The sequence below is a fragment of the Arachis hypogaea genome, chromosome 18 (assembly GCF_003086295.3).
Source record: "Arachis hypogaea cultivar Tifrunner chromosome 18, arahy.Tifrunner.gnm2.J5K5, whole genome shotgun sequence".
Classification (NCBI taxonomy): Eukaryota; Viridiplantae; Streptophyta; class Magnoliopsida; order Fabales; family Fabaceae; genus Arachis; species Arachis hypogaea.
The window spans coordinates 120,875,669-120,890,434 of NC_092053.1; the positions used below are offsets into that span (position 1 = coordinate 120,875,669).

Genomic DNA, 14,766 nt, shown 5'->3' on the forward strand with positions numbered 1-14,766 from the left:
AAGATATCAAATGTAGCTGTTTATGAAGTTATTATTTATCAAATGGTGTTGTTATTTATCAAATGGTGTTGTTATTTATCAAATACAGCTGTCTATGAAGTTGCTAGTGCAGTTTTTAGCACCCAAGTGGTGAATTTAATAATAGATTAATTGCTCAATGTTTATGGATCCATCATGTCATGCCATCATGAGGGGAATTTCTTTATAGGGTTGATTTTTAAAGAGAAATAATGATTGTTGGTTAAATACTTGAATTCTGAAAAATGAATTCTGAAACTGTTGATCTTTAAAGAGAATTTACTTTTATTTCAGGAAATATGAATTCTGAAACTGTGAGTAACCTTGTTACTACTGAAGTTGGTTCTGAGGCTGCTCCGGTCGAGATTGATGAACCTAGTTCGAAAAGGCTGAGACCAGCAACCTCTGATGTTTGGAATTTTTTCAAAAAGCTCGGTCCAGATAAGGATGGAGTAGAACGTGCTGAGTGTAAAGGATGCAAGAAAGTGTTTAAAGCTGGAGGTAAGCGATATGGCACTTCTACTATAAAACGGCATCTTGATAGTTGTACTCAAATTAAGCATGAAGATATTGGTCAGACTATAGCAGAATTGCAACTTAAAATGGGTTCACTTAAGATTGATTCAGGAGTGGCTAGAGATATGTTTGCTGGGTATGTAGTTGCTGGGGATAAGCCTTTTAATATGGTTGATGATAGGAGATTTAGAAATTGGGTGAAATATATTAGTCCAACTTTGAAACTTCCTTCTAGGAATACGGTTAAGGCTGACATAGTGAAAGTCCACAAGAGAGAAGCTGCGAAACTTAAAAAAATTTTAGTTTCCATTCCAAATAGAATTTGCTTAACATCTGATCTTTGGACTTCAAGTACCAATGAGGGGTTTATATGTTTGACTGCACATTTTGTTGATGAGAACTGGAAATTACAGAGTAAAATTCTCAATTTTTGTCATATGCCTCCTCCTCACACAGGATTTGAATTGTCTTCTAAAATCTTTACACTTTTGAATGAGTGGAAAGTTGATAAAAAGATTTTTTCCATTACTTTGGATAATGCTTCTTCTAATGATACTTGTGTTGTACACTTGAAAAGTAATTTGGATGTGCATGGTTCATTGTTGTGTGGTGGTGAATTCTTTCATGTTCGTTGCTCTGCTCATATTTTAAATCTTATTGTCCAAGATGGAATGAAAATATGTGGTGATGCAGTGTGTAAGATTAGAGAGGGTATTAAGTTTCTGAGAAAATCTGAAAGTAGAATGGTTAAGTTTAAAGAATGTTTTGAAGATATTGAGGGACTTGAGTATACAACTGCATTATGTTTAGATGTTCCTACTAGGTGGAATTCACTTTATGCAATGCTTGCAAGTGCTATTCCTTATAAGAAAGCTTTTGAAATGTATAAAGTAAAAGAAGCTGGGTTTAGGGAGTATTGTCCTTCATCAGATGAGTGGAGAAGAACTGAAAAGATATGTGATTTCTTGTTACCATTTTACGAAACTACCAAGTTGATGTCTGGAACTTTTTACCCAACATCCAACTTGTATTTTTTACAAGTTTGGCAAATCCAGCTGATTTTAATGAATAGTTTGAAGAATGATGAAGTGCTTATAAGGAACATGGGAGAAAAAATGATGATTAAGTTCAAGAAATATTGGAAAGAATACAGTGTTGTTCTTGCATTTGGGGCAGTTCTTGATCCTAGATTTAAACTCAACACTTTGGTTCATTGCTATAATGAGATTGATCCTATTAGTGCTAAAGACAAAGTGGAGCATGTGAAGAGTAAGTTATACAAGCTTTTTGAGGTTTATGACCAAAATTCCTCTACAACTGTAGAGAGTTCTTCCCAACTTTCAAGTAATTTTTTTCAAGCAACATCTTCTGTAATTGGAACTCAGCTTATTAAAATTGTTGGTGTAAGTATTTTTATCTACTTGATTATATGTATTTTTTATTTTTCATGCTTTTTGATCATATATTGTTTGTAATGCAAAGGATTTGATGTCCCGTAATCAAGAAGCTGAAGTGAAAAGTGGAAAGAACCAACTGGATATTTATTTGAGTGAGGCAACATTATTTTGCAATGATGCAATCATTGATGTTTTGCAATGGTGGAAAGACAATCATCATCGTTTTCCAACACTATCACTAATGGCACGAGATTTGTTGAGCATTCCTATTACTACCGTGGCTTCAGAATCTGCATTTAGCATGGGTTCTCATGTTTTGAATAAGTATAGAAGTCGTTTGTTGTCAGATAATGTTGAAGCGGTGATTTGCACCAGAAATTGGATACGTGGATATGATGATTTTGGTATATTATATTTATGACATACATACTTGAGTGATTTTGAACATTATTATGTACTATTTTGCTAATATATTTATTTACTTTTTTCTAGAGGAAGATAAAGATCAGGAAGATATTGCAAAAGGAGAAGGCTATTCTTCAGGAGTTGGTTCCAATGATGTTATTGACTTATATGAAGATGAAGATGAAAATTAAGTGTATTGAATTAAGTTTAATTTGCTTTGAAGACTATTTATAATTATGTTTTTGGACTTTATATTATATATTTATTTTGTCTATGGGACTATTTATAACTATGACTTGAGTATTTTGGATAATTGAATTATGTTTATTTACTTTGAAGACTATTTATATACTTTGAAGACTATTTATATTTAATATTTGTATTTATATTGATTTAAATTAAAGATATTAGATATGTTCTTATAAAAAAATTAATTAGGCAGGCTTAGCCCGATTTATATTGATTTAAATAAAAGATATTAGATATGTTCTTATTAAAAAATAAAAACTAATTAGGCGGGCTTAGCCCGCCATCCCGCCATTAAGCGGGGCGGGCTAGGATTTTGGGACCGCCTGAATAGGCGGGGCGGGCTTCCCCGTCTGACACCCCTATTTCTGTGTGATTCCTCTGTTGAATGTTCTAAATCTTTAATTCTCTGTGTTATTGACTTGAAAAGACACAATTTTGAAAAAAAAAATTTTGAACTTTTAATGATGAGACACAATAATGAAAAGGATGCAACTAAGATCAAATAAACAATGCATGCAAGACACCAAACTTAGAAGTTTGTATACTAAGGACCATAACAAATTGAAAATGCATATGAGAAACAACAAAAGACACAAAATAAGAGAAATTAAAGATCAGAGCACTGAAATCATCAAGAACAACTTGAAGATCAATGAAGAACATAATGCATGTAATTTTCAAAAATTAGAAGAATGCAATTGACACCAAACTTAAGATTAGACACTAGACTCAAACAAGAAACAAAATATTTTTGGTTTTTATGATTTTATAAAAAAAAAATTTGTGATTTTTCGAAAATTATATGGAAAGGAAAATAAAGGGATTCAAAATTTTTAATGAGAATTCCAGGAATCATTGCAATGTTAGTCTAAAACTCCGGTCCAGGAATTAGACATGGCTTACTAGCTAGCCAAGCTTTATCAGATCATTACATTCAACAGCAAAATTGATAGAAATCAACAAGCTCTTGTGATGATAAGTTGAAACCTCGGTCCAAAAGATTAGACATGGCTTCACAGCCAGCCAAACTTCAACAAATCATCATGAAACTCTAGAATTCATTCTTAAAAACTCTGAAGAACAAAATAGAAATTTTTTTTTGTATTTTTGAAAATTTTTTTCGAAAATAAAAAGGAAAAAGCTTAAACATAAAATAAAATTACCTAATCTAAGCAACAAGATGAACTGTCAGTTGTCCAAACTCGAACAATCCCCGGCAACAGCGCCAAAAACTTGGTGCACGAAATTGTGATCATCAATGGCGCCAACAACTTGGTACGCACAATTGTAATCTCAACTCTTTATCACAACTCCGCACAACTAACCAGCAAGTGCACTGGGTCGTCCAAGTAATAAACCTTACGTGAGTAAGTGTCGATCCCACGGAGATTGTCGGCTTGAAGCAAGCTATGGTCATCTTGTAAATCTCAGTCAGGCAGATTCAAATGGTTATGGAGGATTGATAATTAAAATATGAATAAAATATAAAATAAAGATAGAGATACTTATGTAATTCATTGGTAGGAATTTTAGATAAGCGTATGGAGATGCTTTGTTCCCTCTGAACCTCTGCTTTCCTATTGCCTTCTTCCAATCATTCATACTCCTTTCCATGGAAGCTTTATGTTGGGCATCACCGTTGTCAATGGCTACTTCCCGTCCTCTCAGTGAAAATGTTCCAAATGCGCTGTCACCACACGGCTAATCATCTGTCGGTTCTCGATCATGTTGGAATAGGATCCATTAATCCTTTTGCGTCTGTCACACGCCCAACACTCGCAAATTTGAAGCTCGTTATAGTCATCCCTTCCCAGATCCTACTCAGAATACCACAGACAAGGTTTAGACTTTCCGGACCTCAGGAATGGCCACCAATAATTCTAGCCTATACCACGAAAGTTTTAATCTTAGATTAGAAACCCAAGAGATACACATTCAAACTTGTTTGCATGTAGAACGAAAGTGGTTGTCAAGCACGCGTTCATATGTGAGAATGATGATGAGTGTCATGGATCATCACATTCATCAAGTTGAAGAACGAATGTATATCTTAGAGAAGAAGTAGGCGTGAATTGAATAGAAAAACAGCAGTACTTTGTATTAATTCATGAAGAACAGCAGAGATCCACACCTTAATCTATGGTGTGTAGAAACTCTACCGTTGAAAATACATAAGAACAAAAGGTCTAGGCATGGTCGAATGGCCATTCTCCCAAAGCGTGAACATACAAGTTCCAAGATGAAAAGTATGATAAAGTGTGTGCAGAAATGAGTAAATGATGCAGAATCCACTTCCGGACCCACTTGATGTGTGCTTGGGCTAAGTATTGAAGCTTTCACGTGTAGAGACTTTTCTTGGAGTTAAATGCCAGCTTTTGTGCCAGTTTGGGCGTTTAACTCCAGCTTTTCTGCCAGTTCTGGCGTTTTGACGCCAGAATTTCTATGCTAACTTTGAACGCCGGTTTGGGCCATCAAATCTTGGGCAAAGTATGGACTGTTATATATTGCTGGAAAGCCCAGAATGTCTACTTTCCAACGCAATTGAGAGCGCACCAATTAGGATTCTGTAGTTCCAGAAAATCCACTTCGAGTGTAGGGAGGTCAGAATCCAACAGCATCTGCAGTCCTTTTTCAGCCTCTGAATCAGATTTTTGCACAGGTCCCTCAATTTCAGCCAGAAAATTCCTGAAATCACAGAAAAATACACAAACTCATAGTAAAGTCCAGAAATATAATTTTTATTTAAAAACTAATAAAAATATAATAAAAACTAACTAAAATATACTAAAAACATACTAAAAACAACGCCAAAAAGCGTATAAATTATCCGCTCATCAGATAGCCATTTTCGACAGGCCCGTTAGAATGTCGGTTGGCGAGCAGCAAGTGGGGATGGCGGTTGGCGGGCGGATGACCATTGCCGTACCCGTTCATGTCCATGTAGCTAGAGTGAGAATAACAAAATAAAAAGAAAAACTGAGATCAGAAGTGTGAATGAGGAGCAGTGAAAGAGAGAAGTGGAGAGGACTAGTCGTCGAACGAAGTGGGAATGAAGGTTGTTATAACATTATTATTATTATTATTATTATTATTATTATTATTATTATTATTATTATTATTATTATTATTATTATTATTATTATTATTATTATTATTCTTCTTCTTTCCGTCACTATCCTCATTGACCTCGGTGCTTTCCCCATCTCCCCCAATGTCTTCAGCTTCGTTGTCTGTGTTAATCTCGAGGAGGTTGAGGACGATACGTTTGATGTCTTCTTCCAACTCATCGTCTTCGACGGCGCCCCCGCCGGGGTCTTTGTCGTCTGAAACGCCGAGGATGTCTACGTTGGTGTCATAGTCGTCGTCCTCGCTGTGGTCGGTGTCACTGTCTCCATCATTGCTGCTACTACTGTCGCTGTCCTCGTCACTGCTGGCATTGCCGTTGGGATAGCCGTTTTCGATAGGTCCGTTGGAATGGCGGTTGGCGGGCAGCAAGTGGGGATGGCGGCTGGCATGCGGATGACTGTTGGCGTGCCTGTTCATGTAGCTAGAGTGAGAATAACGCATGAAAAAGGAAAATTGAGATCAGAAGTGTGAAGAAGGAGCAGTGTGAGAGAGAAGTGGAGAGGACTAGTCGTCCAACGAAGTGGAAATGAAGGTTGTTATAACAATATTATTATTATTATTATTATTATTATTATTATTATTATTATTATTATTATTATTATTATTATTTCCGTCACTATCCTCATCCACCTTGGTGCTTTTCCCATTTCCCTCAATGTCTCCAGCTTCGTTATCTTTGTCAATCTCGAGGAGGTCGAGGACCATACGTTCGATGTCTTCCTCCGACTCATCGTCTTCGACGGGGTCCGCACCGTGGTCTTCGTCGTCCGAATCACCGAGCATGTCTACGTCGGTGTCATAGTCATAGTCCCCGCTGTGGTCGGTCTCGTTGTCTCCATCATTGCTGCTGCTACTGTCGCTATCCTCGTTACTACTGGCATTGCCGTTGGAATAGCCGTTTTCGACCGACCCGTTAGAATGGAAGTTGGCGGGCAGCAAGTGGGATGGCGGTTTGCGTGCGGATGACCGTTGGTGCGCCCGTTCATGTCCATGTAGCTAGAGTGAGATAACGAAGAAAAAAGGAAAACTGATATTAGAAGTGTGAAGGAGGAGCAGTGTGAGAGAGAAGTGGAGAGGACTAGTTGTCCAACGAAGTGGGAATGAAGGTTGTTATAACGATATTATTATTATTATTATTATTATTATTATTATTATTATTATTATTATTATTATTATTATTATTATTATTATTATTTCCGTCACTATCCTCTTTGACGGCTCCCCTGTCTTGGTCGTCGTTGTCCAAAATGCCTAGGATGTCTACGCCGGTGTCAAAGTCGTCGTCCCGCTGTGGTCGGTGTCGCTGCCTCCATCATCGCTGCTGCTACTGTTGTTGTCCTCGTTACTACTGGCATTGCCGTTGGGATAGCCGTTTTCGACGGACCCGTTGGAATGGCAGTTGGCGGGCAGCTAGTTGTCATGGCAGTTGGCGGTCAGATGATCGCTGGCGCGCCCATTCATGTTCACGTAGCTAAAGTGAGAATAACGAAGAAAAAAGGAAAACTGAAATCAGAAGTGTGAAGGAGAAGCAGTGAGATAGAGAAATGGAGAGGACTAGTCATCCAACGAAGTGCGAATGAAGGTTGTTATATTATTATTATTATTATTATTATTATTATTATTATTATTATTATTATTATTATTATTATTATTATTATTATTTGTCACTATTCTCATTGACCTCGGTGCTTCCCCATCTCCCCCGATATCTCCGGCTTCGTTGTCTGTGTCAATCTCGAGGAGGTCGAGGACGATATGTTCGATGTCTTCCTCCGACTCATCGTTTCGACAGCGCCCCCGCCGCGGTCTTTGTCTTCCGAAACGTAGAGGATGTCTACATCGGTGTCGCTGCCTCCATCATTGATGTTGCTAATATCGCTGTCCTCGTCACTACTAGCATTGTCGTTGGATAGCCATTTTCCACGGGCCCGTTGGAATGGCGGTTGGTGGGCAGCAAGTGGGGATGGTGGTTGGCGGGCGAATGACCGTTGGCGCGCCCGTTCATGTCCATGTAGCTAAGTGAGAATAAGGAAAAAAAAAAAAGAAAACTACGATCAGAAAGTGTGAAGGAGGAGGAGAGAGAAGTAGAGAGGACATGTCGTCCAACGAAGTGGGAATGAAGGTTGTTATATTATTATTATTATTGACATCGGTGCTTTCCCCATCTCTCCAATGTCTCCGGCTTTGTTGTCTGTGTCAATCTCGAGGATGTCGAGGACGATACGTTCGATGTCTTCCTCCGACTCATCGTCTTCGATGGTGCCCCGCCGTGGTCGTCGATGTCCGAAACGCCGAGAATGACTACGTCGGTATCATAGTCGTCTGTCCCCGCTGTGGTCGGTGTCGCTGCCTCCATCATTGCTGCTTCTGCTATCACTGTCCTCCTCATTACTGGCATTGCCATTGTGATAGCTGTTTTAGACGGGCTCGTTGAAATGGCGGTTGGCAGGCAGCAAGTTGTGATGGCGGTTGGCGGGCGGATGGCCGTTGCCGCGCCCGTTCAAGTCCATGTAGCTAGAGCGAGAATAACAAAGGAAAAAGAAAAAGTGAGATCAGAAGTGTGAAGAAGAAGCAGTGAGAGAGAGAAGTAGAGAGGACTAGTCGTCCAACGAAGTGAGAGCGAAGGTTGTTATAACAATATTATTATTATTTCCGTCACTATCCTCATTGACCTCAGTGCTTTCCCCATCTCCCCCAATGTCTCCGTCTTTGTTGTCCGTGTCAATCTCTAGGAGGTCGAAGACGATGTCTTCCTCCGACTCATCGTCTTGACGGTGCCCCCGCCGTGGTCGTCGTCGTTAGAAACACCGAGGATGTATACGTCGGTGTCGCTGCCTCCATCGTTGCTGTTGCTACTGTCTCTGTCTCGTCCCTACTGCATTGCCGTTGGGATAGCCATTTTCGACTGGCCCGTTGGAATGGCGGTTGACGGGCAGCAAGTGGGGATGGCAGTTGGCGGGCGGAAGACCGTTGGCACGCCCGTTCATGTCATGTAGCTAGAGTGAGAATAACGAAGAAAAAAGAAAAACTGAGATCAGAAGCGTGAAAGAAGAGAAGTGAGAGAGAAGTGGAGAGGACTAGTCATCCAACAAAGTGGGAATGAAGGTTGTTATAACATTGTTATTATTATTATTATTTTCGTCACTATCCTCATTGACCTCGGTGCTTTTCCCATCTCCCCCAATATCTCCGGCTTCGTTGTCTGTGTCAATCTCAAGGAGGTCGAGGACGATACGTTCGATGTCTTCCTTCGACTCATCGTCTTCGACGGCGCCCCCACTGCGGTCGTCGTCCGAAACGCCGAGGATGTCTTCGTCGGTGTCATAGTCGTCATCCCGCTGTGGTCGGTTTCGCTGCCACTATCATTGCTGCTGCTACTGTCGTTGTCATCGTCACTACTGGCATTGCCGTTGGGATAGCCGTTTTCAAAGGGTCTGTTGGAATGGCGGTTGGCGGGCAACAAGTGGAGATGGCGGTTGGCGGGCGGATGACCGTTGGCGTGCCCGTTCATGTCCATGTAGCTAGAGTGAGAATAACGAAGGAAAAAGGATAACTGAGATCATAAGTGTGAAGAAGGAGTGAGAGAGAGAAGTGGAGAGGACTTGTTGTCCAACGAAGTCGGAATGAAGGTTGTTATAACAATAAAATTATTATTATTATTATTATTATTATTATTATTATTATTATTATTATTATTTAGTGACTATATATATATATATATATATATATATATATATATACATAAAAATTTAATGAATAAATTTATTATTATTTTTGTCCAAAAAATACAAAAATTTATGGTACAATATTTTTATGCAATTAATAATAATAATAATAATAATTATTATTATTATTATTATTATTATTTAGATCGAGGACTGTTATGTCTAACAGAGAAAAACGTTGGAATTGATCTGTGTATTAATTTTTTTTGGGAACTAAAATGTCCGTTTTTTAAATCCTTGAGGACTGATCTGGGTAATTACTCTTTCGAAAAATGAACTAGGGACTGATTTGTCTGCCGGAGTAAAATCTTGGAGATTGATTTGTGTATTAATTTTTCTTGGGGACTAAAATGTCCGCTTTTAAAATATTTGGGGACTGATTTAGGTAATTACTCTATATATATATATATATAATTAATAAAAAGAAATAGAGTACTAAAAAGTACTGTCAATAGGATAATAAAATCTAATAAACCAATAATGAACTAAATATTAATACTCACTTGATGATGGAGTAATATAAACTTGTATTATAATTCAAAGGCTTGAACCAAAATACAAAGGATGAAAGTTTTTAATACAAAGATGGCAATGAAAGCTTAAAGGTGTTTCAGAGTATGAGAGGATGTGTGTAAAATTGCGGATGATCTACAACCCCCTCTCCCCCTCCCCATTTATAGTGGGCTATGCCCTTTATTCTTTTACATTTTAACCCCTGATTTTGCTAATCCGTTTGCTCTTTTTGCGGGCTAATTCAAAGGCTCTGTCTCTGAGTTAATGTCTTCTGTTCTACTTTTTTGAAAACCAATAGCTGATTTTATTTTTTCTACTGTGATTCTGTTAGAATCCTGCTGATGACTTTTGTTTCTTTCTGCATGCGATGCTTTTGTTGCTTTCTGAGATTGTCTTGACACCTTCTCTCTTGATTTTGTACAAGTGCCTGTTTTCTGATTTTGGGACTCTTTTTTTTTATTTACTCTTCAAATGGATCTTGGGTATCTAGTATGTACAGTCCTGGGCTGGACTGGACTTCTTCATCTTCGTCTGTTGGTTCTGCTTTTATTGCTTTTAGAGAAATATGGATCTCTTCTTCTGAGGTGGTCGCTGCAAGGGCCGCCATCATTTGTTTTTTATGGGCTAGAAAGCGAGTTTCTTTTTCGAACCCTGAACTGTGGCTTGGGGGTTCTGCTCTTTTTTAGGATATAGTCATTCAATTATCAATTGCTCTTTTACTAATTAAGTTCAGGTCAAATTTATTCCACCATTTCACTTTTATGTTTCTAATTAAATATTGCACGCTTGGAGTGTCTTCATATCCTGCGGAATCATATTCCCAGGTCATTATTCAGCATATTCCCATAGTGGGAATGAAGGAAATCAGCTTATATCCATCCAGAAATGATGTTTTGTTTTTGAAATATTCATAAGCCATGCTGGCTTCTTTTGGGAAAATTGCTTTTATTGGTCCAAACTCTTGAAATCATATCTGGAACCATTTGGAAAACTGTAGTGAAATCCCTTTTCGGAACCATATGAACCAAGAGTGGGGATTTGGAGAAAGATACAGGGCGTTCCACCAAGCCTCTATATAATCATAATAGGAATAGTGTTGTGGTTCAAATTTTCTAGTAAAACTTTTACAATGAAAGGTCAGTGTTTCCCATTCTAATAATGTTATTACTTTCATAATCTTAATTTTTGAGAATATTGTATCTTTTGTGGTCGGGTCTTTATTATGAGTTAATTCAATGGATCTTGTGTCTACTAAGATAAATTCATAAAAGGTTCGGATTTTTTGGATGGTAATGAAAAGTATTTAGAAAAACTGTTTTATAAAGGGTTCTTCTATCCATCTTAAACCACTCTTTCTTTAAAGCCATTATTTTTAGAGGTATTGGCTTTTCATGGTAAGAATGTTCTTCAGATAATGGCTTAGTTTTAAACAAATCTAATGGCTGCAATAATGTATATCTGTTAACTGTAGGGACCTCATATAAGCTTTTAGTTGATGCTGATGATTTTTCACTTTTAACAACCTGTGACATCGTCAAGGGTTTAATAGATAATTGTTTAGCTTGTATTGAAGTTGCTGGTTGGTCAAGAGGTTGACCATAATCTTCACTGCTTGCTTGTTTCTTGCTTATTTTTACCTTGCAAAAATTCTCTTGTTAGAAAATCTGGTAATGCATTTGATTCTCCTTTAATATGCTCAATAGAAAAATCAAAGCATGATAATATAGCTTGCCATCTGTCAAATATTTGTTTAGAAACTAGATTTTTAACATCATTCTTTAATACACTAGTAGCTGCTTTGCAATCAGTTCTGATCAAGAAGGTTTTATTGAACAAATCTTCCTAAAAACGTGAAATACATAGGACAATGGCTAATATTTTTTTTAATGGTAGCATAATTTTTCTGGGTTGAATTCCATACACCCGAATGATATTTAACTATTTGTTCTTTTGAGGAGTTTGGAAGGACTTGTATAAGTATTCCTCCATACCCTAATTTTGAAGCATCTGTTTCTACGATTATACTTGCCTTAGGATCTGGTATATACTCAAACAAGAAATTTTCTTTACTAAATATTTAATTTTTTGAACTATTTTAGACATGTCTTCTGTCCAAAGAGGAGGTTGTTTTCTTAGCCTTTTATATAAAGGTTCACATAAAGTTCTTATTCCTGGTAGAAATTCGGCTACATAATTGAGACATCCTAAGAATCTTTGTAATTGTTTCTTGTCGATAATTTCATTTGAAAATTTTTCTACAAACTCAACAGATCTCTTAATCGGAGTAATTGTTTCTTGAAAAATTTCATATCCTAAAAACCTTACTTTTGTTATAAATATGTTCATTTTCTTTTCAGATAGGACAAGACCATTTTCTTTTATAATATTAATAAATTTTTTTAGGTGCTGAATATGTTGGTTTATTCCTTTAGAGTATACAAGAACATCATCTAAGTAGACTATGGTAAAATCTACATATGAATAAAAAATATTATTCATAATTTCTTGAAATTCACTTGGTGTATTTTTTAATCCTTGGGACATTACATTCCATTCATAATGTCCAAAGGGTAATATAAAAGTTGTTTTATATCGGTCTTCTTCTTTTACTGATATTTGATAGTATCCGAATTTTAAATCAAATTTAGAAAATACAGTAGCCTTACTTAGTCTTTTAATTAAGTCATTTTTATTTGGTAAGAGGTATCTTATCCATTTTAAGACTTTATTTAAAGGCTTATAATTAATTACTAACCTTGGAGCTCCTCTTTCGATTTCAAAAACTTTCATTACATAGAATCCTGTGCAACTCCAAGGAGATTTTGATGGCCTGATTAGTCCTTTATCTAAACATTCCTGGATTTCTTTTTTACAATATGTCAATAATTCTTTGTTCATTTGTATCGGTTTGACTTTAGTTGGGATATCTTTTTCATTAAAGTCATCTTTATAGGGTAGAGATATTTCACGTAATTTTCTATAATGAAAAGCTTTTGGGTTTAGGCTGCACAAGTCCTTTTTTATCCTATCTTCTATCCTTTTATTAGAGTTTGATTTTTTTGTCTTTTTAATTGTTGTTCTATTTTCTTATATACAATTTCTTGGTTCAGGAAACTAACTTATTTCTTTTTTCTTTCTATTATATTGATTTGTGAAGTAGCTATTTGTTGTAGTGAGATTAGTTCCTTCTTTTTGGGCTTTTGTATAAATTCAAATAGAATAGGTTGGTTTGGTATACAATAGGTGGTTACACCATCTACATCTACCATAAAAAGGTATAATAGCAGAGTGAAGGGGTTTCCTAATATAACTTGTTGAGATATTCTTTTTGCTAGGAAAAAGGTAGTTGAAAAGCATACATTTTCCTTACAAATTTTTGCTTAAAAGTCTTATAGTTTATAATCATTTTGTTATTTTTTGCTTTGACAATAGTTTCAGTTATTTTTTTATAGTACTTGGTAGGTATTAATCCTTCTTGGATACAATTTACATCTGCCCCTGAGTCTATCATAGCCATAAACTCAAATTTCTCTATTCCGATTATTATGACTATAGGGTATACCATTTCTGGTTAATTAATAATGTTAATTCATTAATATAGTTAATTGGATTTATAATTTCTTCTTCTTCTATTGATTCTAATCTTTCTTTTTCTTTTTGTAATCTTACTATGTTTTCTCCTTCTAATTTTAGTATTCTATAGTCAAGAGATATATTTTGTTGTTTCAATTCAGAAATTTTGGATTTTAACATTTTTATCTCTTCTTGTAAATGTTTTAAAAAAGTTTCTTCTTTAGGTGTTCTAAACCTATTATATATTTCCTTAATTTTTACTGGCTTTATTTCTTCTTTAGATTTTTCTTCTTTCCTGATTAGATCATTTAATTGAAATAAGAATTCATCTTTTAAGAGAAAATCTCCTAATTTATCTATTATAGAAATTAAAGTGTTTGTTTGTTCTCTAGTTAAGGTATTGATTGACTTTTGAGTTCTCGTAATTACATTTAAAGATTTTATACAACTATCACAGTTACATATTCCTGGTCTGATGAACGGATTTCTTGCTAGTAAAGAATTTCATAAAAATAATCACGTTGTAAGTATAGTTTCTAAACCAGCAAAGAATCCTTTCGTACAAAAATTTGGTTGTCACAAGTAACAAAACCCAATAAAATTTATAACCGAAGTATTTAAACCTCGGGTCGTCTTCTCAAGGAATTGCAGGGAGGTGTGATTTATTATTGATTATGGAATAAGGTGTGTTTTTGGGTTTTTGAAATAGAGAACAAGTAATTTAAATGGCAGGAAAAATAAATTAATAATTATAAAGACTCTTGGTAAGGTATGAGAACTGGAAATTCCATCCTAGTTATCCTTATCAGGTGTGATGAGAATTGTTATTTCTCCCACTTAGTTAACCCTTACTAAATAAAGAAAAGTCAAGTGGACCAATTAACTTGATTCCTCAAGTCCTAGTCAACTCCTGTGGAAAGACTAGCTTTAGAGGGATTCAAATCAATCAGCAATTCCCAATTTTCAATCAACTGCTGAGTTTGACAACTCAGGTGTCACCACTTACTCAACCAAAGCCAAAAGAGAAAAATCTAAATTATTTATATCATAAATAGAAGGAAACAATCTTAATTCTGAAATACCTCAAATTGCATTAAATAGAATATTCAAATCTAACATAAAGAGTTCATAAGCCAATTTGGCAACATAAGTAATTAACAAGTAAAAGCATTAGAGTAAATAAAAGTAGAAGAGAAACATAATTTAAAGGAACATTGAACCTGAATTGAAGAAATAACCATAAA

General features: G+C 36.0%; 1 long non-coding RNA gene across 1 annotated transcript; it reads left to right on the forward strand.

Annotated features, from left to right (window-relative positions):
- Positions 1-386: 386 nt before the first annotated feature.
- On the forward strand, positions 387-2,541 carry LOC140181650 (uncharacterized). Its single transcript, XR_011876647.1, has 3 exons — positions 387-519; positions 2,017-2,335; positions 2,424-2,541. It is a non-coding gene; the product is annotated as an uncharacterized lncRNA (long non-coding RNA).
- The last annotated feature ends 12,225 nt before the right edge of the window (positions 2,542-14,766 follow it).